Source organism: Homalodisca vitripennis, unplaced genomic scaffold (assembly GCF_021130785.1).
Source record: "Homalodisca vitripennis isolate AUS2020 unplaced genomic scaffold, UT_GWSS_2.1 ScUCBcl_5539;HRSCAF=12309, whole genome shotgun sequence".
In the NCBI taxonomy this organism is placed as follows: Eukaryota; Metazoa; Arthropoda; class Insecta; order Hemiptera; family Cicadellidae; genus Homalodisca; species Homalodisca vitripennis.
In genome coordinates this window covers 1010-28534 of record NW_025781658.1, presented here as the reverse complement: position 1 = coordinate 28534, position 27525 = coordinate 1010, and the positions used below count along the sequence as shown (strand labels likewise).

The following is a 27525-nucleotide window of genomic DNA, read 5'->3' as shown; positions in this document are numbered from 1 at the left end:
CAGTTGATTAAATATTTGCATAAATTTAAAACACAGCTTATCACTCTACAACGAAGAGATGAAATACACGCGATTTTTTTGCATTGTTCACAATCAACATTTAAGTGAATGTTCTCAGACGTACTTTATTTAGGCTTTTTAGACTGAACGAAAGTGTGTATAGTATCGTAGATACATAAAAATTAAAAGAAAAACGTTGCGAGTTTACGAATGTTATAATAAACGTATTTAACCGTTACATTGGTGCCACCATTGCTTGTTGCCAGAATCTGTTCTAAAATGTCTTATGATATTTAATTTGAAAAGTATTTATTCACTCGTTTATTGTTTTAAGGGGTGTACGTTTTATTCCCAATTGTTATAGTTTAAGTGCTCAACCTGGTTCTTAAAATTTTCGGGAAGGTTCATCCTAGAATAAAACCATAATTTTTGGGAGTTGTGGTGGTGGTCAACATAGAAAGTTATCAAAGTGTTAATAATTAATGTTTTTCTAAAATTATAATTCTTACCTTTTACATAATAAAACTGATGACAGTATTAAGTATAAAGAGTCCGGAAAATATCTAAGGAAATATTTCAGTTTTATATTTTGTATCCCTTTTAATGCTGTGTCATTTTGATTCTTCCAAAAGTAGCGTGGTTGACAATTGATTTCTTCCAGGTCAACTAATAAACTCAGATTGATTTTGCTATTTATAAGCTTCATATGAACATGCGAAGGTTACCCTGCGTTGTAACTATACTACCTGATTAAACTAGACAATGTTGTAGGATCTGTACTAGATTTTTATATTTAAACATATTAATCTTAGTTTTTTCCTATCTGGATTAAATCTAAAAATACAAAACATAATTGAGGTATTAAATTAGTACGAGAAACTAGCCGGTAATAGTGATCCACGACTGATGGCGTCATGACAGGGTTAGGTTCATTTTACTGGTTAAGTTTTCAACTGATATCAGCACACACAATTTCGTTTTCCACTACTGTAACTTAAATAAATATTCGACCGTAAGTCGTTTCTCGTTATGTGTTCATTGACGTCATCAATGTATTGCCTCAGTTTGTTTCTTCATAAAGACCTCCAGGGTGTTGGTATAGGTAGTACCTGTGTATCCGCTACCTGTGGTCGTTGGTTAACTTCCAACACAGTATCTGTAAGAACAGGACGGAAATTATTAACGGTGGATATTATTAAGAATAATACATTAAAAGTAAGATTCTATGAGATTATTAAATCTATGACCTCCATTGTTGAAACTTTCTATTGAAACTAAATTATAACGGTATTAATATTTATTGCTTTTATACGTTGTGAACTTAAGTTTTATGAAAAGTTAAATCAAATGTTTAGCATTGGTCAGTTTTATATGTGGTGAACGTAGAAGTCTTATCCTATCAGATCCTAATAATATTAAATCAAACTTAACTTTAATAATATTGAAACATCTTTCAAGTCAGCACATTGTGCACTTGAAAAATTGGGTGCAATTAGGAGTATACTTCAAGATCAAATTGAACTAAATAAGGAGTAACCTCTATATTTATATTACTTAAATTGCAAACGAGAATAGAATATTTTTTCTTTTAATATCAACCGGTATATAAAATAAAATATTTTTGTCTTGTCCTAATCTATTAGGACTTCAATATTAATTAAAAATTATGCAGTCTGAAATTTTTTTTCGTTTCTATCAAGTATTTATACTGTAAAGATCAATACGTTTAGTGAGAATTTATGGATCTATATTATTCTCTTGTCGAGGAAGTGCATATTGTATACGGTAGATGGCAGCACACGTGACTTAACCTACATATCTTTATTAACTAACTTAATAAGGGAGGGGAGTATTACATGGTGGAAGGGTGACGACTTGACCAACGACTGGCCCTAGTACCATGTAATGCTCTAACCTGGGTGCGCATAACAGTGTCACTGCAGCAATTGCTGTTGGTTCTAATAACAGTGGTGGATGCACGGCAACTGTTTTAAGCACAGGCAGTCCCAATCCTTGGACATAAAAAGATTTTAAGGTGACATTTTTATAGATCTCCTATACATTTCCTTCGTGACATATTTTCCGCCTGCATATTATTACATGACAGCGACATTTATGTCTGAGTTGGTTGCTGTAACGTGTTTTATGATGTTTGTAGACTTTATTCTGCTTATCTTTCAGGCTTACGTATTTATACCAGACAACAGTTGTTTTACAAAATAGTTTTAACTATTATAAGTAAAAGCTAAATGTTCTGAACAAACTACCTAAGTGACTGGACTTAAATAAAATAAACGTACTAGGGATTATGTGTTTTAGTATTTCTTTTAAATGTACCAGATCACTTTATTGTTTTGAAATTTTCCCAAATGATTGTTCGGTTGTGATGGAGTAATTTATTTTGAGATTATGAAATAGTTTTAACGTAAGTTATATGCTTCGTACTTTTATAAATATTTTTAGTGGCAAGATTTAGTTGATTCTTCACACGTTATTCAACGCATTACTTAAGAAACGATACAAAAATAAGAAACTTTTGCGCCGGAATAATATTATAAATAGAAAAGCTTATTGAATAGAGGAATTGAAATTAGGCTGCATTAACAATCGGTGGTAATTAACACTTTTCACACATTTTTAATGTATTTTATTACAAACGTGCCGACTGGTTAAAACATAATCTCGTTTATTAAGTCATTTGATAGTGAAGCATTTTACTCAGTTAAAAGTATACAAGAAATCAGAAAGTTATTTTTGTAGAATATTAAAGAAGAAAGTATTCTAAGGTAAGTATCTCTTTATCTGTGGTATATTAAAGTTAACTGGTTGGATCGAATGGTTTCTGGACTTGAACACTAACACTGAATTAAACATGAATTCATATGAAACTGGAATTTTAATTAACTGAATAATAGCTTTGCCTATCAATCAGGGGGATATATTGATAACAAATTAACCTACTGACTTGAAGTGCGTGCCCTTGACTGGATATACCTCGTTCTATCCTGATAGAAGCCGTTTCGTTAAATATAATATTTACATATTAGGATTGTTTTACTTGTTTATTCTATCCTTCTAAATTATGTTATAGAGTAAACGCCAAAGTGCTCAATTATTCATTAAAATTCTAATATTGATTAGTGAATTACAAAAGAATGTACCAAATATTTCACTCAACCATATATTTCATCACGAAGTCTTTTTCCAGAGTGTTTTAAATGACAAACCAATGGAAGACATAGTTTAGCACGCATTTAACATTACGTCACAAGCCTTCCCTAGTGTCAAATATTCCAAGAGTGTCTGTTGCGGAGCATGCAGTGAAGGTTGCATATTACGTACATGTATGTAGAAGTTTTAAAAATCACCGAAGTGAAAGAAGTGAAAGCATGCTTCTCCCCATGCTTAGTTATAAGAATATACCGTATATACAACATAGCTTTCATAATTATCTCAATATAGCATGATTTAATCGTAAAGAAATATTTTTTCATATTATTGAAAACACTTACACAGTTTTGGTTTAACTTTTCATGTGAAAAATCATTAGTAATTGTAACACGTACAGAAACTTCCTTTACTAACCAAATATATTTTATAAAAATTATCTTATTTATAAGCAGTTTACAATGCAATTCACTATACATTACGACAACTCATATTACATATTGCAAGTCGATATTACAATAATACACAGTTTTCTCCTTTTCTTTTCTACGTCACAGATCTAGAAGAGCACCCGACTATTTTCGTCTTTTGTAAATAAGACTTTAAGTGATGACAGAAATATATCCTGCAACATTTTTTAAGTTTTACCTTTCCTCACTAAAGCAGAATTTTGTATGGACAAGCCATTATTCCAATGTATACAAGAAATGACTGTTTCTTCACTCTTTCCGTGATAAAGAGACGGTGGATTGACATTAGTGTGGGATTGCTAGTGATTCCCGACTGCTCATTTCCCGAGGTCTGGCAACGTCCTGACAGGGAATAGTGCATTTTCTGGCTTGGTCCTGAACTTCCAGTGACACCAGCACACGCCATTTCGATTTCGGCTGCTGGAGCGCAAATAAGGACTCGACCGCGAGTCGGACTGGCGATTAAGGTACTCATGTCGGTCTGCCTTGAAGTCAGTCATTTCTTGCCTCAGTGTATTAGTGACCTCACTTATCTTTGTCAACATCATGATTTTTAGTTTCACCATCAAGACAATCTACATTGACAAAAATTACTTGCGTAAAAATGTCACTGGTAATTAGAATAGCCATGACGTTTTATCAAACTATAATAGATTGTTTTTCTTTAAATGATACTTCCATCAGACATTTGAAGAAACCTTAATACCACTTAGTTTAAAATATGCCACATATACTATTTTTTTAATTTTTCTGTGCAAAAGCAAAAGTTAAACCTGTGCTATCTCTAGCTTAGATCCAAAGTTCAACGTCTTAGACAACTTGGCTACTGGAACTTATATACATATATATTCACTTTATATCACTTCAATATTATCTACGCTAAGTATTAGTTTATTAATTTACTAATTATGTTTTGATTATTAATTTGAAATCATGTTTCAGTAGGCTGTATTTCTTATCCTCAATGCGGGATGACACAGTACCGTACGTATATGGGACAATTCAGGTGTAAATTTAATGCCATTCTGAAACTACAGTTTTAGTCAAATTTCAAGGTATTATAAGTTAGCCTACTAATTGATGTCGTATTTGTGTTACATTTTTAATTACTTCTATACAAATGTACTTTTGTATGTTTACATTTATTAAGATTATGTTCGAGATTATGTATCCTTTCATTAGGTTTTTTCATAGTTTTTTAAATCTTCACTAGGAGGTATTATTATCAATTTCTAGCTATTGATTTGGTTGAAATAATAAATTGATGTGAACAGCCAATCGAACAAAATAGCAAGACTCGAAGATACAATTATCGGTAAGAATTATATAGGGATAAACCGTATACTACCTAACAACAATTATATATAATTATTCCTCGTTACCATGAAAACACAATTTTAAAACCTTGTACCTTTGAAAAAAAGTTTAGTACAGCGGCATCGTAAGTAATTTTGCTTCAAGTTGATACGGTCAAAGTTAACAGAATTCGTATTCAGTCTTCTTCCGCCCCATGACCCGAACACCACGGCTGGACAGTCTTTTTGACTGGAATATTCTTCAAATGGATAAGTCAAAACAACACAATTTTCATTAAATACAATTCACGTAGATTTTTTCTTCCACGTAAGGCTGTATATGTAGTCTGAATATTAGTTTTAAACAATTTAATCCTTGAGTTTAGATTGTGGCAACTCATGACTAACTTGTTTACCAGTATAACAGCAGAAGTACTATAACCTACTTATTTTACCGTATCTTTAGCTATATTTAATTACTGCATGGACTACGGCCACTACGCTATACATGTCCATTATTATCACTACTGCTGAGGCAGTACAGTTGATTAAATTTTTACAAAAATTAAAAAACTTATCACTCTACAGTGAAGTTATAAACGCGAGTGATTTGCATTGTTCAAAATCAACATTTAACTGTATTTCCTCAGACGTACTTAATTCTGGCTTCTTATACTGAACAATGTTTAGTAACGTAGACACACACAAAGGAAAAGAAAATGAAGTAACAAACGAATTTAACTGGTAAATTGCCGCCACCATTGCTTGTTGCCAGAAACCTTTAAAATATCTCCCTTATGATTTTTACTTTGAAGAGCATTTCTTCACTTTTTTATTGTTTTAAGTGGTGAACTTTCAGTATTCCAGAGCCAATTGTTATAGTTCAAGTATTCAAATTGTTTCTTGAATTTTTTGGTAAAGTTTAACTTAGAAAAAATCATAAGTTTTGAGAGTTGTGGTGGTGGTTGAAATTGAAAACTATCACTAGGGTTTAAAATATGAAATAATTAGTTTGTTTTTCTAGAATTATATTTCTTAAGCTTTACACACTAAACTGACAACTAGATAAGTAAATATATATTTTAATTATATGTCGATATTTTAACCGACGATTTTCTCTTTCTTTTAATATCCTGACTGTGATTAAAATATTACTTAAATCTAAGTATTAAGTATAAATAGCACTAAACATTTTTAAGGAAATATTCTAGTTTTATATTTTGTATCCCTTTCGATGCTGGGTGCTTTTAGATTCCACTAAAAGTAGCGTGGTTGACAATCGATCTCTTCCAGGTCAACCAGTAAACTCAGATTGATTGTATCATTTATAAGCTTTATATGAACACGCGTAGGTCACCCTGTGTTGTAACCGTACTATCTCATTCAACTAGACAATGTTGTAAGAGCTGTACTAGATGGTTATGTTTAAAAGCATTAATGTTAGTGCATTATTATTTAGATTATATTTAAATATACAAAAGTTACAAGCGTTAACAGTATCTCGTGACACTTGCTAGAAGCGAGGTTGTTTTATCAAACAGTGTGTCATCGGACTTTCACTAGTCAATCATAGTGGAACAGATGTTTAGAAATAAAAAATGAGTTTTGGCTAATTCAGCTATCATTAAAATCCACATGAAGGGTAGTCTGAGTCGGAAAAAAATTATTCACTGTCACCAAACCGTAGGAGGAATACATGTGTTATTCGCTGCAAAACGCAGAAAGCTTTTCCTCAACTTTCTCCTCTAAAGCTGAGATTTGGGATAAATATACATATGCTCCAGTGTCCCTAACTAAAGGCTTTTTTTCAATATGTCCTTGATAAAGAAACGGCGGAATTACATTAGTGCGAGTTCACTAGCCGCTAATAGTGATCGCCAGCTTTTTCCCGAGGCTTTGATGGCTTACTGACAGAGTTTACCGGTTTAGCTTCCACATCTCCCGTGATAACAGCACACGCCATTTCGTTTACAACTTCTGGAACTCAAATAAATATTCAATTACAAGTTGGTCCTCGTTTCGTCTCCTTTGACATCACCAGAACGTTGGTGATGGCAGTAGCCTCCGCTACATGTGGCCGTGGCTAACTTCCAACACAGTATCAGTGAGAAAAGGACGGAAATTATTAACAGAGGATATTATTAAGAATATTTAATAAAAGGAAAGATTCCACGAGGTTCATTAATCTATGAACTAACTATTCCATAGTTAGAACGTTTCTACAGACACGCAATTAACAATGTAATCGTAATCGTTGTAAACTGGTCCGTTCTTGTCCAAAGTTTAGCACTGGTCTTATCGTTTTAAACTGGGAACGTGGAATTCTTATCATATCAGACCCTAATATTAAGTCAAAATTATCTATTTTAATATTGATACACCTCTTAAGTCAGCACGTTGTGCCCTTGAAAGATTGGGTGGAATTTGAGCAAATTGTCAAGTGTAACAACATTTCAAGTCAAGTCGCTGTGACTGTGGGGGGGTGGATCCCCCACATCTTTCAAGGCCTCTGCCGGTTAGGCTTTTGCCTTGTGTCTCGAGGGTCAAAGCCCTAGTAGCTTTCGCTACCTGTCAGTGGGGTGAAGTGTCGTTGTGCAGTCGAAGTTTTAGTCGATGTCATCAGTCATCCATGGTAAGACGCAGTTGGGGGACCTCCTGGGAGGGAAGCTCACGGATGTGATCCCACGGTGAGGACTCTGCAGCTTCCTCAAGGCTCGATGTCAGGCCTTCTACGAAGCTCTTGATGGTAGGAACGTTGGACGAAATCCTGACTACGGTGTTCCTCACAAACCAGGGCGACCCAGTGGCCCGCAGGAGACACACGCTCTGGACAGCGAGCAACTGCCTCCTTGCGGTCTTGCAGGTGAGGTGGTACCATGCTGGGGCCGCATATGTGAGCACTGGTCGTATCAGAGCCGTGTAGAGCAGGACCTTCGTCCTGGTCGGTAGCTTCGTAGAGTTGAGCAGGGGACCGATGCTGCCGAAGCCCTTCCTCGCTTGGCCACAGATCCTCTTGACGTGAGGTGTGAAGGTCAGCTTGGAGTCCAGGAGTACCCCCGGGTACTTGACTGAAGTCTTCCACGGTATGTCGTCGCCGTTGAGTGAAGGTGACGGCCGTCCCCTTGTCTCATTGTCCTCGTGAAGTTTATGGCTTCACATTTGTCAACGTTGACCTTGATCCTCCACTTTGTTAACCAGGGCTCCAGTAGGTGCAGCTGCCGCTGGATGTAGAACCCAGCCATCCTCAGGTTGGCAGAAGTGGCCGTGAGAAGCACATCGTCCGCATACAGGGAGAGCTGCACTCTCGGAGCGACCGGAAAGTCGTTTGTGTACCACAGGTACAGAATCGGGCCGAGGACTGATCCCTGTGGCACACCAGATGTCACTGGGCGGGTCGTGGAGGTGGATCGGGCAACGCTGACGGAGAAGTTCCGGAGTAGGAGATAGCTGCGGAGCAGCCGGAAAATCCTGCCAGGCAATGGAGACGATGACAGCTTGAAGAGCAGTCCCTCGTGCCACACCTTGTCGAAAGCTTTGCTTACGTCTATCAGGACCGAAGTGGAGTGGTGCTTCCTTCCTACAGCTCCGGTGATGTTGTTCAGGACTCTGCGAAGCTGAAGGGTGGTGGAGTGGCCGGTACGGAAGCCGAATTGTTCTGTCCTGATAGACGTGAAGAACTCCTCAGGGAATCGCGCCAAGACGATCTTCTCCAGAATCTTGGAGAGCACAGGTAGGAGGGAGATCGGCCTGTGGTTCTCCGGGAAGAGAGGGTCCTTGCCGGGCTTGGGTATCATGATAACCTTGGCATCCTTCCAGGTGGTCGGGAAGTGAGCCAGGCGTAGGCATGAGTTGAAGATGCAGGTGATCGTGACGATCACCCAAGCCGGCAGGTTCTTCAATAATACGGGGTAAGCACTATATTCATATGTAATACTTAAATTGCAACCGAGAGTAAAATAAACTGTTTTTATATAGGGCTTTGTTACATAAAATACTCTTTTCTTCTTTTAATCTACACGGACTACAATAATAATAAAAAAATTATATAATCTGAAACATTAAACGGTACAACCAAGTAATTATGCTGTAAAGTTTAATACGTCTTCGAAAGAATTTACGGATCGACATAATTCTCTTGTCGAGGAAGTGCATATTGTCTGCGGTAGACTGCAGCACACGTGATGTAACCTAAATAATTCAAATAAAAAACCTAATAAGGGAGGGGAGTATTACATGTTAGAAGGGCGACGACCTGCCCAAGGACTGGCCCTAGTAATATGTAATGCTCTAACTTGGGTGCGCATAACAGTGTCACTGCATCCATTGCTATTGGTTCTAGTAACAGTGATGAATGCACGGCAATTGTTTTAAGCACAGGCAGTCCCAATCCCTGCCAATGTTGGTCGTTTTAAATGCTTAAATTAAAATTTTAATAGATTTATTTCACACGTTCTTTTCTATATAGATCGGGAATGTAACATATTATTTTATTGTTTTAGAATTTTCCTAATTGATAATTTTACTATGTGGTGTTTATGTGTTTTGAGGTTAAGAAATAGTTTTCGCTTAAAATATATGCTTAGTTTTCGTATCAATCAGGGGGATATATCGATAACAAAATAACCTACTGACTTGAAGTGCGTGCCCTTGTACCTCGTTTTATTCTTAGAGAAGCCGTTTCTGTGAATATAATATTAAAATATTATTATTTTTATACTTACTTGTTTATTGTATACTTCTAAATTCTGTTATAGAAGAAACGCCAAGTGCTCAATTATTCATTACCATTCTAATATCGCTTAGTGAGTTACAAAATATGTACAAATTGTTGCACTCAACCAAGTATTTCATCACGAAGACTTTCTCCAGAGTGTTTTAAACAACAACAAAATGGCAGACATAGTTTAGCACGCAATTAACATTACGTCACAAGCCTTACCTATTCCCTGCAAAATCTCTCAGATTTCATCCTTCCCCACTAGAGCAGAATTTTGGATGGACAAACTTCTATTTCAATGTATACGAGAAATTTCTTCACTCTGCCCGTGAAAAAGAGACGTTGGATTGACATCAGTGTGGGATTGCTAGTGATTCCTGGCTCATTTCCCAAGGTCTGGTAGCGTACTGACAGAGAATAGTGCATTTTATAGCTTGGTCCCGAACCTCCAGTGACACCAGCCATTTCGATTTTGGCTGCAGGAGCGCAGATGAGGACTTGACCGCGAGTCGGACTGGCGATTAAGGTAGTCATGTCGGTCTGCCTTGACGTAAGTCATTTCTTGCCTCAGTTTTTTAGTGACCTCATTTATCTTTGTCAACATCATGATTTTTAGTTTCTCCATCAAGACAATCTACATTGACAAAAATTACGTGCGTAAAAATGTCACTGGTAATTAGCATAGCCACGATGTTTTATCAAACTATAACAGATTGTTTTTCTTTAAATGATACTTCCATTAGACATCTGCAGAAACCTTCACCCACTTAGTTTAACTATATTTATCATATATACTAGCTTTTAATTTTTCAGTTCAAAAACAAAATTAAACCTGTGCTATCTCTTGCTTAGGCCCAAAGTTCAACGTCTTAGACAACTTGGCTACCGGAACTTATATACATATATATTCACTTTACATCACTACAATATTATCTATGCTAAGTATTAGTTTATTAATTTACTAATTATGTTTTGCTTATTAATTTGAATTCGTGTTTCAGCATGCTATATTACTTATCTTCAATGCGAGATGACACAGTACCGTAAGTATTTAGGACAAATCAGGTGTAAATTTAATGCTATTCTGAAACTACAGTTTTAGTGAAATCTCAAGACTGTTATTAGACTCTTTTATAAGGTATTATAAATAAATCATCCTACTAATTAATGTCATATTTGTGATTCGAGTGTTTTGTTCTCATTTTTTTCAGGTGGCTTCGGTCCTGCGTTGGCTTGACGTCCCCTCTTTGACATTATCACGTAAAACTCTCCACGTGTGTTGCAAAACACACAAAGTATGAATGATGATTGAATGGAAAAGTTTGAAAGTGTGCGTGCGTGTAGAACTACATTTAACTACAACAATAATTCTCCACTACACAACATATTAAGGTAACTAAACTTATCTGCTATTCTTAGAATAAGGTTTATATATTTATCCGTGAATGCACTTAATAATAAAAATATTTATTTAATTAACGTATGTTTTTTTTTTAATTATATTGGTTTTGGGAACTGTATGTTTTACTATGATACACTATTATATGCTGTCTTTTTTTTATTGTTACAGGGTGATGCGGCCAATGCGGCAGGAAGTCGCCCCACTCACACTAATACACACACGACACATACAGAAGGTAATATATTGTTCTATTTTAATTATTTAAACTAATTTGGTTAAAATTGTTGTTTCCGAATGGCACACTTATATTAATTGGTTTAGTATATGTTTACATGATAATAGTTAATAATCTTAATATAATTAATATTCCTCATGACAGTAGTATTAATTTGGCAAATTAGATTGTAATATAAATGTGAATTACTACCATAAATGAGTAGTCCTCTATACTTCACTTGTAAACAAATGGCCTGTTTGGTTTATATTATTCCGTATTATTCAACTTAGTACAGATAATAATATTTTAGAATCACAGTGATTCAGTTTGCATATTTTTGTAATTTTTTATTTTGGGATTTCTTGAAATACAAATTAGGACTCGTAACAAGTATGTAAGTTTCTGTCTCAAAATAATAGTGTGTATATATATATTTTATTTATTTCCATTCCGTAAATTGGTTAACCGTTTAACACAAGAAATAATATAACATTTAGGAATACATTTGGCCTCCTAAGAGTTTACTCAATAAGTGAATGAAATTTCAGCAGATGTCGTGTAACACTTTTACAGTTTATAGATATTGTACGAAAGACATATTTGTGGGGCCATTAATTAAATTTTTTTATCTCTAATTTTTGCTATAGGACTGTTGTTATTTTTCCAATATATGAGGAAGTCTTTTATTTCTAAACCTATTTTGATTCAAGTCAATAAGTAGGTTTTAAGCTCAGTCTTTCAGTGATGAGCTAATTGTTTATATCTAACATAATGGAGCATATATTTAATATAACATTACTTAATTTGTCTCTTGTCCATAAGAATGTTATTTTATAGAATGAAATTCACTCTAGAGTTTACAATTGTAACGAAAACTCATATTGCAGTATTGGGATTCGTTATGCATCTTATACACACAATTTGTAATATCTACTTTTATATCGTAGTTCAAGAAAAGCAACTGACTTTATTGTCTTTTCTAAATTATATTTTTTATGATGTGGGATATGTCCGACACCAATACCAAATCCTGGAATGACAGTTAAGCATTTCACATGTCCTCAAACATAGAGGTCACTTGAGATTTTAGTAGGAGCAGCAAAATGTTTGTAAAACCTTTGAGGTAAGTGGCGGTCATTGGAAGAAAATGCCATGTCTGCATCTTATATTGATCTACACCATGTTCTAGGATTGCCAATGGGGTGTCGCATAAACAAAAATATCAAAGTATCATCTCTGAGGTCATTCTATACAATTAAACTATGAATAAGTACCAGTATTTGCATTCTATACTATCTCGTTAATCCAAGACTGCATGTAACAAAGGTGTAATAATCTACCTCTCGTTAAGTAAGATGAGTTGTGATCATCAAACGAAAATCAGACTCCTCAAATGACCACACAATTAGCGGCTGAAGACCACAAAGACTCATATTCGAAATTTATATGATAATATTATATTAAGCTATGAAATCAAAAGGATAAAGTGCCCTAGCATCACTGACGCCAACCTCAATATATGTTCTCTTTATTCCCTCAATTTACTAGGACAGATTCCATATATCCCTGAGCAACTAGATGAGGTTGGTTTGAAGATCACCGTTTGAAAGTCATTTTTATTTAAATCGGAAATTTGACCTAAATTCTTCGGTATTATGAGGTAATATTATAAATTGGCATTTTTGCCACATTCGCACAACACATTTCACCTGCTCAAGCTGCAGGATCAAACTTATTTAATAGCTGATAATAGATTAGCAGTATTGTAATATTGCATGTATGATGGAATAACGTTTAATGCAGAAAAAAAAACAATATAATAAAGGTTGAGATTACATATATTACAATAAGAAATTGTAGTTTAATAAACAATATCAGTACGGTTTGTTTTTACAAGCCTACCTTCAATTATGCAAACAAATAGGTATACATCACAGAACTTAGAATGCAGATGTCTTGTAACAGTCAATGTTTCACATTGTAATCTGGTAATTATTCTATCTACTGAAACTGCAATAAATTATCAACATTTTCTATGAAGCCTGTATAATAATCTCAAAATATACTAGCATTAATAATTTAGATATTACACACTTTATTACGTAGACTTGTTATATTAGGAACATTGTATAAATAATTTGGAAGCTTATCAGCAAATAAATCTTCTGCCCGTAGTTAAATTTTGAGAAAAAATACATAAAAAGAAATAGATTTTTAACAAATTACCAGCCGGATATTATCTTAAACCTAGATTTCAGTGATTAATATTTCATGATCCTCGCAATAAATAACTTACATTTGATAAAATTAAATTTACAAGATATTTCCATTTTAGTTTCAAGTATAACCATGTCACTAGGCGCGCTCCCTGCTTAACACACGTGTTGACTATAAAAAGAGGAAAGACGTTATACTATTTGATAATAATAATCAAATTTAGGCTGACCAAATTATCTCCAACCATCATACCAGGTTGAACGGAATAGTTAAAGAATGCACTTAAATATGTTTCATATAATCTGAAGGATTTTATTTTAATTCGTATATTTTCCTAGACGCCATCGTATTCTAATAAAATACGAGCGTATCAACATCGATTTTATAAAATTTTTTAAATCACTCTCTCATGCTCTTTATTTCCTGCGTATCAACTTCTAAAATACAAAAGGTATTCTAAAGTAAACTATGGGGTCGTTCGGATGGTGTTCTCTGTTTGTTATCTACCCAATCCTCAGACAATAGCATCAAGAACAACTGAAGAGATGCTCTCTTTGTCTCTTGGAGATCGGTTTTAACAAAATTCGCGAGTTTTAAGGGAATTCTTCAGGTGATTGTTTATTTATTCTTTATAAAGCAAAGTAATACTGAAATAGAGATTTTGTAGAAATACTCTTTATATTATCTTATCTGCAATTTCTTGTTGATTAAATGAAAAAAATTGAAGTAAAAGTTAGTGGTATAAATAATATAAAAATACGATTGAAGGTTTTATGGTCAGATTAAAATATCAAAGCGTTAAGAAAAATAAAGCAATTTAAAACACCATCATTGCAGCCTGGTGGCTATTTAAAATTAAGCAGATAGTGATATTGTTAAAGGCAACGTCTGAGGAATCGTTAGCTTTTTTTCCTATACGTGTTTTTTTTGCGATTTTGTTAATGAGTAACTGTTAATGCAACTTCCCGCTATCCCAAGCATATTGAATATACAAATAAACTACGGTACTGGTTACAGTTTAATTAGTTCTCGCCTATTTATAAAAAATGTTTCGGGTATTTTTAGTCTAGTTTTCAAAACGTGTGGACCCACTTTTTGACAGACCATGCATTGAAAAACAACTAAAACTGTTATACAGGTTAGATTTTAGGTAGTGCAATAGTTCAGCTATAAAAATATTAGTTCTGTCTTTAACTTACTTTTTATACTACCAGTAGGTATTATATTGCAACAAATATTCTTGCTGTAAGCGATTACCTACCTTCAGTAACCATTGAACTTTCCCGATAATGAATATTGAGTTTTTTTAATTTCTGTGATATTCACAAGATGGTAGGAAATTTAAGAAATTTAGTTTTTTTTTAATAGATATCAATTATAATATTTTGATAAAAACTGTCACCTGATACCTAGGGGATAAAGAAGTCACAACAACAAAGAGTTAGGAATCGTGTACAGGATTATATTCCTGGATCTGGATGGTGTGAAATTCCAACTGAAGCAGCGCAGTCCACTTGTACACAGCACTACCTACGACAGAACGATTTTTCAATCAGTACATCTTGTGAACAAAGGAACCAGTACAAAATGCAAATTGGATGGTAACCCCTGACTAAATAAAGACATTCCTTTGGGTGACAGTACACTCCTCCTTCACAGCGAAAAGTGACACTCTTTTATGTGGAGCGTTATGGGATCTCATGCCTCGGGAGAAATGTCTTGATCCCTATCTAGCAAGCCATAGTATCGTAATTTGTTATAGTACATTAATTAATCAATGTAACACAAAATTATGTTTTTTATTTGTACCATACATTAAAATATCTACCTAAAACGATCATATAAAACAAATACTATTGTTTATTTTATTGAACTAAAATCTTCACATACATTAATATAAAATATACAAATATGACGTTGGGATATTTTTATGAATCGTTAAAAATATTTGCCGTACAGATAGAACAATTCGCATAAGCCTTTGTAACTCACGAAATCTGAGCCTGGATAAAATACAAAAAGAAAACGAAGACGGTTTTTACTCATGAGCATCACGGATCTCGGAGGCTATACTTCGACGTTTAGAGAAGGAAACTATATAATATGTTGGTAAGACAACGTAATGTGAAGTCTCTGCCAACTAGACCAGTGGTGTCGATTTATCATGTAACGGACCACCGTAACCTCAGGGCTATCTCGCTGTCGCCCTCCACAATAGTCTCAACTTTGTACCAGTTTTATTACTTATGTAAGTCTAAGAATTATATATCTCTCAAACACGATCATATGAAAACGACTTGCAACAGAACACTAACTAGATATATTTTAAGTAATATTCAATAGGTCCTGAAAAGTTTGTTAAATAATTATTACAATTATACGAACTTTCTAAAAATATAAAATTTAAAAAACCTATTTGGGACAAAAACTAGGATCGTTGATTGGTAACGAAAATTATACCAAATTATTTTAGTTACATCATTTACTTATAATAGATGTGTATTTAATTATTGTTTACTACACATTTTGTTTACTCAAACAGCAGAATAAATATATATAAACCTCAGTACAATCATATCAGATTTATTATTTTTTTTATGTTTGGATTGTATGTAGAAATAAAAGTTACAGAATGAAACGTCAATGCTAAATATCTTTAACAATATTTTATTTCAGCCCAATCTTACGCTGTTGTACTCTCTCTCTACTTCATCGGAACTGTTATTATTTGAACACTGCTATAAAATCTAATTCAATGCAGAAAAATATGAATGTAATACATGGCGAGATATAACGAAAACCTGTGGGCTTTATATCTAGCACAAACTTAATGTTTAAATAGGAATGGCGTCTATGTTAATGCATGTTCAACCATGAAATTCAGCTAATTGTTATTGAAGCAACAGGACTCAGTAGTATGACGCAATTAATTATTTTGAAGCCTGCCGAGAGATGTAAAATAATTGTTTTCTGTACGATTGTTTGCCTGTCTATCTGTCCACGGGACGTATCGAGAATGAAATAAGCTACGGATGTGCATACAACACTAACAAAGCCTGTTACGCAACACATGGTGTGGCGTACTAGACAAATTACCCTCTTGGATATTAATTTTTTTAATGTACTGGAAAAATTACCCTCCTAGAAAAAACGCACCAAGATTGCACAGTTTTTAATTCTACATATAAAAACAATTACGTCCTAACAATACACAAAAAAACTTAAATGTAACACTATGTATACTACCTTACCTTAGAACTTATCCCGGCTAATTTCCGCAATATCCTTCTTCCCGTAAGCAATAATATTGAAAACAAAACTGGGACGCATAGTCTTACAATATATTACAAGTCAAAGTTAACTGTAAGGCACCAACTGTTCTCCGGCAAAGTTCCCAGAAACCAACTTACAATGTTCCGAATTCCATATAAAGTTACGTAAAAACGGTATAACTTACAGACACGATAAATCAAGGTAGTATAAAACACTCGTATTTGGTTATATGTTTAAATCGAACAATAAAAATGCCTCTCGACTAGGTTATGACGTCCGATTTTTCACATAAACAGTAAACATTGTGAATGACACAGCTGAACAACAATCAACTAAGTTGCACAAGTTTCCATGAATACAAAGTAGAATTTAAACATAACACTTTTATATTAGTTCAATTATTTATATAACGTTTTCATATAAGAGAGAGAGAGAGAGAGAGAGAGAGAGAGAGAGAGAGATCCAGTTCCTGACCAGAGCCCTCGGAAACTGAGAAAATTGAAAGTTCAGCCTCCTGTAAGGACGATAAGAAGGTATATAATGTGGTCTGGTCTTACGTCCGTCTGCTTCCCCTTGGAGCTCTCAATTGCTGGCGACTTGAAATTCTTCGTTCAATTATTAGAATATTTGATGTAAATTTCTTGGAAGTGGCCTGACAGTGGTAAGTTTAATTCATCCTAAGCTATATACCTCTAAGAAAACTCAAATTAGTTCGTCAATGATCTTTTATATCTTTTTGTAAGCACGTGTCGCACTTATAAATATTTGTATTAATTTAAAATTTAAATGTATTCATTGTTTTGACATACCACTGGCTACTCAGTAGTCCTGAACCCTTGACTATTCCGTTGAGGAAGTTCCACTATAGATCCACTTTAATGCAGAGGTGAGGTTTCACACTCAGAGAGCACTCTTATACAGTTTATAGTTCCACAGAGAGCAAAAGTAAAGTTATTGAAAAAAGTCATCATCAGTTTTTATGTTTGACATGACACCCACATGCTTCGAACTACGTCAGAGAGATGTTTCTATTTGCCATTGTCTAAATTAAATTAAAAATTAGGAAATTATATTATGCATTAGCTAAGACCAAACAACTTGATACAATTTTTGTAATAAGATATATCTTGCTTTTTGGTAATGAAAGTTACCACTTTATTTTATGACTTATTTAGTACACTAGTCTTATAATATAACTCTAATAATATTACTCTGATTTATACTACCTTGTCAATTACTACTATCAAATTATTTATAATTGCATTTATTTTTGCTACCTTCCTTTCCCAATCAAGACATTATTTACCCGATTACCTTTACTGTGTACCATTAATGTATTGGATAATGGTCATGGCCAGGCAATGGTGTGTATATAGTCTGACCGAGACTGCATTAGCAGATCAATATATATTAGTTTCATGTAACTCATTATTATTATAGGTATGTATATTTATTTGTATTTTACGCTACTATATCTTACATCACACGACATACTGACACATACTTATACCTATGAATCCACGAAACTTTTATTGTGATTTCATTTTCAGTGCATGTTATCTGTGTGCAGTTCAAGTAATGTTTGAATTTTCAGTGTTGAATTTCAATAAACGTGAAAATATGATCTTCTATTGAATACCATACGATGATTTATTATGCTGGCATAACCCATTTACTCGCGGTGTTACTCATAGTTTTATTGATCAACAATAAATATATTTCGATCATAGGATTTAACTATAAAACTAGTTTATACAAAATATAATATGAATATAAGGTAAGGAAATTACCGGTATATGTTATCATTTGAGATTTTAATGTGTTTTATAATTCAATTTAGAAATTATAAATGTTTATAAAACAAGAACAGGTTCTATTATGTGATGCTTTATTTCATTCTATCTGATTTGATCTCATCCCTGCCTATCCGGCTTGGATTGTAATCTGGAAGGAAATCTAATTTGCATTTTAATATATAAACTTCGCAACTTACTTTTTCACTGGCCTACATAATGTTTCTTCACAGATGTTTAACATTGCTAAATTCCTCTAGTAAATTTTAAGGACATTATCTATTATAGGAGATTTTATAATATGCCACATACGTTGTGCTACTTAGCTCTTGGTCCCTAAATGAATTTGCTTTACACTCGAAAGTTTGAACTAGCGAAGCTAGTTACGTGATCCGTGGTATACAATATATACAATACTACTGCCTTATAACTTTAAAGTGTATGTATAGATAAGTTATATGCAATATGAAATGGATCAAGACAAATTGAAATAGTTTTTGTATTTGTGTAAAACCCTTTTAACAAACCTCAAATGGGCGCGGTCATGTATCGATAAAATTGTATCTTGTCGGTTGTACAACAGTTTTATATATTATGTGCAAATAGGGGAAGTTAAAAACCTATAATTTGTTTAAATTGTTTGTAATTGCTTTATTATTGGAGCTTTATTCAAATGCACATCCTTTTCATTATTTTTAATGCAAGCAGACACTGACCTACAGTTATTTTGATCTGGATATACTGTTACTTAATCTATTATGAATACGTAAACAAACGCAAATACTATAAGCTTTAGAGTTAGAATTTGGATTACATATTATCATTTCACAAGTTTAACTGACTAGCAAAACTTGAATGGAAAAGTGTGAAAGTGTAGAAAGTGCGTGTAGAACTACATTTAACTAGAACAACAATTCTCCACTACACAACATATTAAGGTAACTAAATTTATCTGCTTATATTAGACTTATGTTTAAATATTTGTCCTATGAATATACTTAAAATTATTAATATTTATTTAATTAAGGTATATTACTATAATTATATGTATTTTTGGAACTTTGTGTTTTAAAATGATACATTATTATATGCTGTTTTTAATGATTTTTACAGGGTGATATCGTCAATGCGGCAGGAGGCCGCCCCTCTCACACTAATACACACACTACACATACACAAGGTAATGTATTGTTCTAGTTAAAAATTTTATTGTAAGTTTGACTACAATAGTTATTTCAGAATGGCACAATAACGTTGATTATATGGCTGATTATATGTTTGTAGAGAATAGTTTTTAATCTGTATATAAATACAATTACTCACGCCAATTATCAGGTCATGAGTTAAATTAATTTTATCTTACTATCTTAATAGTGATTTTTATGGTCATTTAAAAAATTTAATATTGCAGTTCTTGAAAAGGAAGCAGGAGGCTTTGTCCCGAGTGGAATATGACTATGGTGACACGTAAAGTTGTAATCAAAATGTCAATGTTCCCAGCGGCAAAGAAATGTTATGCTGCAAATGTAATAAGTGTGTTTGTTATCGCCTCGTTTATAATTTGTTGTCAAGGTTAATAATTTTTCCGGAGATCTCTACTAAAGGTCTTACAATATGTTTAGCTACAAATACTAACTATATGGCTATGTTTACCGATGATCTGGCCAAATATGAAGTATGGCCTAGTAGGCATATATCGTTTCATTTTTAGTTCTTAAATGTGCAGTGTTTAAAGCATTTTATATGATAATGTTGGAATCTTTTCGTGACATAGATAGAATAGATGTATTTCAAATTATGGTAAATGTCACTCAGTGGGAATTGGTTGAGAGTTATCGAAACTTTATGTTGGTCTTATAGGTAACCTAAAACGTATCTCAATAGCAAAGATAAAACGACGAATAAATTAATAAAAATATATACCTTACTTTAGCCAATATATTGAAATGGCCATAAAAGCCGCGGCATGCCGTGTAGTCAACCTAAGAAACTTTACGTGTTTGGAGACAGTCACGCTAGAAACATCTCTGGTATATTGCAAAGAAAGGTGTCGCATAGTGTTTTTGTTTGTGCCAGTTCCAATGCTTCCTCTGACTACATACTGAAGAACGCTAACAGTATGGCAGAATCATTGACAAAGAACGATACAGCAGTTCTAATTGTTGGCACTAATGATGTCTCAAACTGTACCCCCAGGCATGACCGACCAGCTGTTACTCTGCCAGGACATCTATTGAGATTTATAAGGGCCAACCAATATACCAACTGGGTCGTCGTCTCCTTACCACACCGTTTTGACCTCCCTCCGAGATGCTACACCAACAAAATAGTGAACCAGGTTAATCACCGACTTAAGAGCCTAACTAAGGAGGGGATCAAAGTTATCGACTCTCGTCGGCTGGAACGAAAGCATTTTACACGACATGGCCTTCATCTGGATGCCACGGGTAAGGAGGTTTTGTGTGGACTGATTGCACAATGTGTTTCTTCACCATTTCCCCAACGCAAAGATCAGTTGGAATGCCAACAGCCAACAACAAGCGTCGCGCTTCCAGACACTGGGAATTCGCCTGTGAAATCGGGAGTCACGGACATCATGCCTTCAGTTGACTCTTTCGGCCGCACTCCAGCCCCAGTTGAGCGAACCACTGGGACAGCGTCGCCGCCTCTGGATTCCTTGTCGGAGTTTCCTCCCCTGCAGCCCGGTAGGAGATCGATGTCGGGGATAGGGAGCCTTGATGATGCTGACTCGGAGTATGGTTCTGACAAGAGGATACCAGTTCTCATTAACGAACGTTTTTTAGATGTAAGCCAGCAAGTAGAGGTAACCAACCTTGTTTAGTTAATGTCCCGATTCTAGATTGTGAATGTTCTGGTATTAATGTCTCAGTCCGAAGAAATGTTCAAAACAACAAACTCAAAATTCTTCACCTAAATATTCAATATTTACGTCAAAAAATCGATGAAGTGGAGGTATTATTGGCTACCGAAAATCCGGATATTGTTTCATTTACCGAACATGGTCTGAAAACCGATGAAATAAAAAATGTGAGTTTTGATAATTACACGCTGGTATGCTCATATTGTAGAGGAGTTCGTAAATCAGGAGGTGTTGTCATATTTTGTAAACGTGGCATATCCTCTGAAGTAATCGATCTCTCTCATCTTTCAGAAGACATGAACATGGAAGTTTGTGGGGCTAAATTCACTCTGAAACAATCATTTACTTTCAATATTATTGGATTATATCGCTCCCCTAACGGAAGCAAAAACGTCTTTTTTAACAAATCGGTAGAACTTTTTGAGCAACTAAGTAGAAAGAACAATCTGATGATCCTTGGAGACTTCAATATTGATTGGTTGGACCATTCAGTAGCTCTCCAGGACATGAAAGACCTTTTACCTTGTTACGGTCTGAGACAACTAGTTAGCTCTCCCACTCGTGAGGACTTGGTCTCTGGCAGGCAGTCATTGCTGGACTGGGTGGTGACTGACATGCCGGAGGGGAGGGTGGCGGTTGAGGTGTTCGGAACAGGACTTCATTCTTATCGTTTTTCTTTGTGGTATCCAGTAAATACCACTTTGCTCAGCTCGTCTCGGTATTTGGCACCGTCGGGTCGGTCATTGCCAACACACGTCCTAACCGTCAGTTAACCTCAAATAACATTTGCTTGTTGAACCTCATGTTATCCAGGGAGCCGTGGAATGACATAAATCAGTTCCTGCCAGCAGATAATACATTTGATAGATTTTTACAAACTTTTAGTTATAATTTTGAAGTCGCTTGTCCTAAGAAATTAGTTAAATTAAAACATAATCACAATAATAAAAAGTGGCTTACTAAAGGTATAGTAACTTCAAGCAAAACACTAAAATCTTTACATTTCAATTTAAGAATAAGCCCAACACAAGAGAAAAAGAATCATTATAAATGCTATAAGAAGCTTTACTCTAAAGTTATAAAAAATGCTAAGTCCAAATATATGTTTGAAACACTCTCATTATCTTCCAATAAAAGCAAAGACGCTTGGAAACTCATCAAGCCGAATGTAAGTAAAGGTTTGAGTTCGAATTCTGAATTTGAAATTGAGATTGAGGGACGTGTGGTAAAGAACAAGCAAGAAATTTGTGACTCATTTAATAGACATTTCACGACAGTGGGTGAAAATTTGAATAAAAATCGGCACGAACCTCCTTTACAGTTCCAGGTGCAGAACTACCTGCATGATAATCCAGTATCGATGCACCCGGTGACTCCGGGGGAGGTGGTCTCTGCTGTGAAGAGGTTGAAAAACAAAACATCCTCTGGTATTGACGGTATACCAAGTAAAGTAATAAAATCTTGCATTCAAATCATAAGCCAACCTTTGTCTAACATAGTTTCAGCTTCTTTCGGACAGGGCCGGTTCCCTCGGGCACTGAAGAGCACAGTTGCGATTACAATACACAAGGGGGGGCATTGTAATACTCTGGATTCTTATCGTCCCATTTCTCAAATTTCTACCTTTAGTAAGGTCTTCGAGCAAATTTTTCTTGGCCGATTAAATTTTTTCTTGAGTTCGAATGAACTTCTACATAAGAAACAATTTGGATTCACGACGGGTAAAAGTACCGGAGAGGCAATAAGTTTTTTCGTGTCGGATATTGTGACCGAGCTGGATCAAAATCGGCGGACTGTGGGGGTTATGATGGATTTGACAAAAGCGTTCGACTGTGTCGGTCACCCACAGCTTCTGGAGTGTCTAAGGTGTCTCGGTCTGGGGCGCTTGGCTCTACAGTGGTTGAACTCTTACCTAACTCAGAGAGAGCAGTGTGTGCAGGTCGAGGGTAGTCGTTCATCGTGGGCTCCAGTCAATTTTGGTGTCCCTCAGGGTTCGATCTTGGGACCAGTACTCTACAACCTGTATGTAAACAACTTACCCCAAGCGATCCCACATAACCAGCTTGTTATGTACGCTGATGACATAGCCCTCGGGTTTTCTAGCGGGACAGTCGAGGACTTAGAAATTAATAGTCATATAGTTTTGACACAGCTGTACCAATTTTTAAATAATTTAAATTTGCATTTGAACTTCAAAAAGACAGTTTTTTTGGAATTTTCAAAACGTATGAAAGATAATTCACCTATTATTCTAATTAATAATTCAGTAGTACAACAAAGAAGGTGTGTCAAATATTTGGGGGTACAAATAGATGATGACCTCAGCTGGCGTACTCATATCAACTGTGTATGCCAGTCGCTGTCTTCGACTATATTCCTAATGTCCCAACTTGCCAAATACCGTAACAAGTTTCTTCTTAAACTTGTATACTGCTCTCTCGTTGAGTCTCGCTTGAGATATGGCCTGCTGGTCTGGGGCTCAGCTACACTAGCACAAATTAATAGAGTGTTTGTGTTGCAAAAGCGTGCTGTTCGTGTACTCGCTGGACTGAAAAAACGAGAATCGTGCAAAATTGCTTTTAAAGAATTGAACCTCTTAACGCTACCGTCATTGTATATTTTTGAAACAATAATGTTTGCAAAATTTAACAGTGTAGCAGTTACTGATGGATCCGCAGTACACGAGCACAACACCCGGGCTCGAGTAAACCTCCGCCAAACTCCACACCATACCGTTTGGGCGGCGAGTTTACCGCACAATGTCGGTGCCAGGTGCTTTTGGAGACTTCCTGAACCGCTGAAGTGCATCCAAAATAAGGAAGAATTTAAAAGAAAATTAAAGGAGCATTTAGTGACGGGTTGTTTTTACACGGTGGGAGAGTTTCTAGTATAATAATGTTTTTGTTTTTTTGTTTTGTTTTTCTTGCACTATTAGTTGGAATTTGTAAACTTATTTTTAATCGGGCATAAACTAACAAGTGTAAAGTTGTGACTCGTTTTAAATTTTAAGTTTTTTTTTACAATAATTATAATTATGTAGACTAATAAAAAAATATTTAGTATAATATTTACTGTTGTATAACCATTGTATTTTTATTGTTTTACTTTATAACCTATGTATATACAGCATGTACTTGACTCTGTCATACAACAAAAGTTGTCTTACGACATTAAAGGAATTTGAATTTGAATTTGAATTTGAATGGAAATGAAGTGATTATTCTAAACAGAAAATATTGTAAATTTTATCATTGTTGTTTCCTCATTGGGTTTTGTTAGATGTGTTGTAGATGCCTATGTTTTGAGAATAAATATTAGAAAAAGTTTTCACTATTTAATAATTTAAACGATTATTATAACTAAATTGTAAATCCCTAAATTGAAATTCATTAAAATGGTCTTTTTAAACATAAATTTTAATATACATCTATTATGTAATTTACCATCTCGGGTTCACTATAAGAGATATAGAACAAATTTACGGTTAAGAATTGGTGCTATAACTGTGAACATTATTTAGTATAAGTAAAAATATAGGTTATTAGAAACAAATACGAAAGAAAATAATTAATCCAGGTTTAACTGTCGGCACGGCTCGGTAGTCCCGTTCATCATGGTCACTCTAACATGTTCTGACAAGTTGGCTGTCCTGCCTCTACTGACGTTGATCTCCTTCGGTTTAATTTAAGGTTCAGTTAATACTAGATACACTTCTGTGCAGCATTAAATTGGGAATAATTTTGCTGTTCATATTGTTTTGTCAAGTAAGAAAGAAAACGATTACAATAATACAAATAAAATTATATAGCCAATTACCAGAAAATAAACAATAACTTTATTTTATTAATTTTCCCAGCAAAAATATCTTTCTAGGAACGATTTTACAACCTTTAAACCCGGATCTTAAAATTATATAAGTAGTACTTTTTAAAATTATTATATAGTAGAATTGTATTTTAATACCAACACAGTTAATACGCACAAAAGTTATTTTAATATTTCGTAATGTTGCCACGAATCAAGGTATAAATATACAAAGAACTGGAATGAAGTTTTGAGAAAAGAGTCAAAATCAATTAATATATGAGGTTTTTGAAAAGGGTTTATAAAATATGTGGCACAAGAGAATCTTAATCTTGCGGATCATCATCTATATTACACATGGAGAGAGTCACTAACTGCAATAAAAAAAATATTTCTTAGCTTTAATATTCATTTACAAGATTTTACTTCCTGTTATCTCGAGTTAAGAAATGATTATTAAGCCATTTAAAACAGTTCCTACAGTTTATCTTTCTTGTAAACCTGTGTAATTTTAAAAGATGAAACAATTAAGTGACAGCATTGTATTCTTCTAAAAGAGACCTTTAATTTGATATATGTATCAATCAACGTCGTATGCGGATAAATAGTAATAGTATTTGTCCGCATATTTTGAGAACTAACTGAAATATAGACTAAAATATATATTCTTTTAAACTTTGAAGAGGTTGATGATAGGGCATTTAATTCCTGATTGGCTCGAAATAAATTCACGGGAGATATCTTAAAATACATATTTTTAAGAAAACTGAGTAACACGTAACGTGTAATGAATTCGCTATAGACTTGCATGTAGCCTTAGGGAACCTAGTTATATAATTCGAGATGTTCCGTATACCTTTAACTAAGGTATAAAAGATAAAGACTTCGAGATAAAATGGTTTCCGTAGGCCTTTAACTATAAGGTGCATAGATATGTTACATGAAATATTAAGTTAAATAAATCATCTATAAATAGGATTCATCTTGTTGTACCACCCTTCGAGATTTAAAATTCTTTTTTCATCATCAATGATCATGTATCGTTGACACATTTTTGTATCTGTTATTGTAATAGTTGTAGTTAATTATGAGAAAATACTGAAAGTTTAATTTGTGGTTTGGTTTAATTTATTATTTTCTATTTGAATTTTGGTAAAATACCCATATTTTGTAATCGAGCTTAAACGTTTTAATTATTTCTGGCTATCCCGTTAGTTAATTTTGTAATGAAGACAAGCGTAATCACTGCATAAAGTTTAAAATGTCTCTAAAATAGTTCCCTTTTTCTAAATGGACTCTATATTTAACTTAAACCTCAGAGTATACCTTCAAGTGGTGCTACTATAACCTAATATAACCAAAGATTTTTGTTCAATAATTGTTCACTATATAAAAAGTTTTTATAAATTTTAATATATTAGATAGTTAAAAAAGTACTTCTTTTATAATATAAAGCCAACATTTGTCATTTATAAAATTCATAGCTTATCCTGCACACTGTAACGCCAAAATAAACGTATTTGTTGGCTTAACTGTTGTGTCTGTCACTTGAATACTTACATTTATCATGTCATTGTCAATGTTTCGATATTCATAAATTTTAAAAAAATGTGCCCCACAACAATACACAGTCTTATGTTTCATCCCGAAACTTAATTAGTTATTGCAAGGGTGATTTGAATTATCATTTACACCTATTAAGTTGCAATTTCAGTACGCTGACGACCTATAGCTGAACATTTATCATTGTTTTTGTTAATAGCATTATTAGTAGAAATACTCACAATGTAAAATGTAGTCTTGGACTCATGGGCTTGCATAATTTCATTTTATTACATTTCTTCTGGTCTATTGGATTCTAGCACAGCATTAATTATGTCATTGTCTAGTTGCTGAAACGCATCAAAGTCAGCCTTGGATTTCACTACATTTATTCTATATTATTCAGTAAATTATTTATTCACACCATTAATAAAGAAGTGCATTTACCTCAAAGAGATAAATCATTTCAAAATATAAACGCTCTCTGAATTTCAGGTCGGTTAAGAATATTACTTAAATTCACTATACACTCTTATTTTGCAGTTACTGAAAACATTAATATTATGACAACATTTTATACTTGATATTTGTTTACAAAAATCACATGTTTTCAATAAATTTACACTTCATATCCTAACAAACTGTAGCCATTGGAACTGAATGACGAAAATCACTCTGCTATACCCAGTACCATGGAGGGGGGGGGGAGGAATGCAATGTTCCGTATATAAAAGGAAAAAATTGAA

General features: G+C 34.1%; 1 long non-coding RNA gene across 2 annotated transcripts; it reads right to left on the bottom strand.

Annotated features, from left to right (window-relative positions):
• Positions 1 to 748: 748 nt before the first annotated feature.
• LOC124373432 lies at positions 749 to 27312 on the bottom strand. 2 transcript variants are annotated; one of them, XR_006923433.1, is made up of 3 exons: positions 27022 to 27312; positions 14896 to 15016; positions 749 to 1156 (listed from the first exon to the last, which is right to left on the bottom strand). It is a non-coding gene; the product is annotated as an uncharacterized LOC124373432 (long non-coding RNA). The 2 variants fall into 2 exon arrangements; XR_006923432.1 differs by lacking the exon at positions 27022 to 27312 and adding an exon at positions 16738 to 17032.
• Between the last annotated feature and the right edge of the window lie 213 nt (positions 27313 to 27525).